This window comes from Rhyacophila brunnea, unplaced genomic scaffold (assembly GCF_057557595.1).
Source record: "Rhyacophila brunnea isolate RB1 unplaced genomic scaffold, BYU_Rbru_1.0 scaffold_2, whole genome shotgun sequence".
Classification (NCBI taxonomy): domain Eukaryota; kingdom Metazoa; phylum Arthropoda; class Insecta; order Trichoptera; family Rhyacophilidae; genus Rhyacophila; species Rhyacophila brunnea.
In genome coordinates, this window is record NW_028232859.1 from 50,665,649 (window position 1) to 50,667,830 (window position 2,182).

A 2,182-nucleotide genomic window follows, 5' to 3' on the forward strand; every position below is an offset into this window, starting at 1 on the left:
TAATTTTACCGCGTACACCATTTGGAAAACGCTACTGTAGAGCGTCACACTGCCTTTATCTTTTGCGATAGGTAGGGGGTCCGTCAAAGATCCTAGCCTGGGGGCCATGACCAGTGGAGATGGGTGGAGGTAAGCTGTTAAGATTCGACATAAATAATTCAAACTAAACTTTGTCAGTCATACTTATTTGTTTTCATTGGACTAAAAATTTTAGATGGTGCTGGTTAGTTTTTAAAATTCATTTAAACGTTGCCTAAACCAAAACATAATAGTTTAGGTATGCTGTGGGCGATCCGACAAAAATAGTAAAAAGTTTTTCATTCATACTTATTTGTTTTCGTTGAATTAATAATACATAATAATATTACGGGTAGTGTCGTTTAGTTTTTTTTTATTCAGTAAGCCCTGCCTATTCCAAACTATAGTCGATAAAAATATTCTTCTATCTATAAAATATCTAAAACTATGTATGGTTTAATGGTATAATTATTATAGATATTTTATAGATAAACGAATATTTTTGACTACTATGGCTTGATTAAGGCCGGATTCATTCATTGTCGTTATTTGTTAATTAATAGGTTACAAATTATTAATTATTAATTATCTTTCATTTAATTTCCATATTATGACTTTATATTTGCATCATAATTAAAAACTCGACCTATGAACTATTGATAAGAAAAAACAAATCGCGAGTGTCAACCGATAAGTAATTTTGTATAAGTACATACGCATTACAATAAATTGATAATATGTGTCGCGAAGACATAAAAATATTATTAGTAATATTGAACCATTCTCCATAGGCACTTTGTGTATACAGCTGATGCATCCGGTGTTTGTAGTAAGTACACTCGTAATTAATAACTTATTACAATGTGCATACTGATATATTTTTTAATTTAAACCAAAAAAATAATGACGATTTTGTTCTGAATTTTAATTTTCGCGCACATTGCGCAAGACGAGGTGGCCGAGAGGTTAAGGCGTTGGACTGCTAATCCAATGTGCTCTGCACGCGTGGGTTCGAATCCCATCCTCGTCGAATGTTTTTGATTATTTTTATCACGTTTTTTCTTGTCATAAAATATAAATAGTTCATGCCTTAAGTAGCATGTTTGCACATCTAAAATGAAGAATTTGATGTTCTTTTTGAGTTAGGCCTGAATAATCCGTAGACTTTGTAGGTGATATGCATATTTCATTATGATGCACTTTCTTTTCTTAATATAGTATTCCACGACCATATGAATAAATAATGATAGCGTAAAAGAATATTGAAAAAACGATTTTTCTAAAATAAGAAGTCAATGTAATGAACGTGGGTTTTAACAAAAGAATAATTTTAAAAGGTTACGATAACCATGTCAATTTGATGTAGGTCATTGCCGACTCAAGTAGAAAGCCGATACACTCACAATGACTGGTCTTCCTTTAAACTCCCCTCCCGTTGTTGTCTATGGCTGACATGTCATTATTCTATAGAGTGCTCATACTGACGCGTCTGTCGAATTCATACAAGGAATGGTTTGATTTGGATAGATGAGTTACATGATAAATAATACACTAGCATTAAAACACTTTCTACAAATGTAATGCATAGATCAATGGTACATATTTTTTGGAAATCGATATTACCACCGGTTTTTATGTGAAGGACTAGTGTGACTTTGACAGCCGATGAATGAACAGGAATGTATATTATTTATAAATAACACTGATACTTAATATATTTGATTTGAGAATTTTTTATAATTCAATTTAAAACGAGAAAGGGCGAATAAATACGTCAAGCAATCTGGGAACTGATTTTGACAGCTGAAAAGTGGATCACTCGTTGCTTGTGCAAAAATTTATGCTTAGGCTTTATTAATCTAAAGATGGCGTAGTGTAGGTACATACTAAATATGACTTTAAAACGATGACGTTTACATTAATACAATTCTACGGTATCACTATATTCTATGTGGCATTGATTTATAGGTTAAAAAAAGTGATTCATAATGACATGTAACATACCTACATTTTCGGCATACGGTCCCTTAAACAATACAGTATATTATACTGATATGTATTTCTGTGTCGTTAAATTATAATAATTTTAATTGTTCACGGAAGACATACCTATAAAGCAATTTATTAATTGTAATAAATGGCTTCATTCGATCATTAACTGATA

General features: G+C 31.5%; 1 non-coding gene across 1 annotated transcript; it reads left to right on the plus strand.

Moving 5' to 3' along the window:
• The first annotated feature begins 966 nt into the window (after positions 1–966).
• Positions 967–1,048, plus strand: TRNAS-GCU (transfer RNA serine (anticodon GCU)). Its single transcript has one exon. It is a non-coding gene; the product is annotated as a tRNA-Ser (tRNA).
• Positions 1,049–2,182: the final 1,134 nt, after the last annotated feature.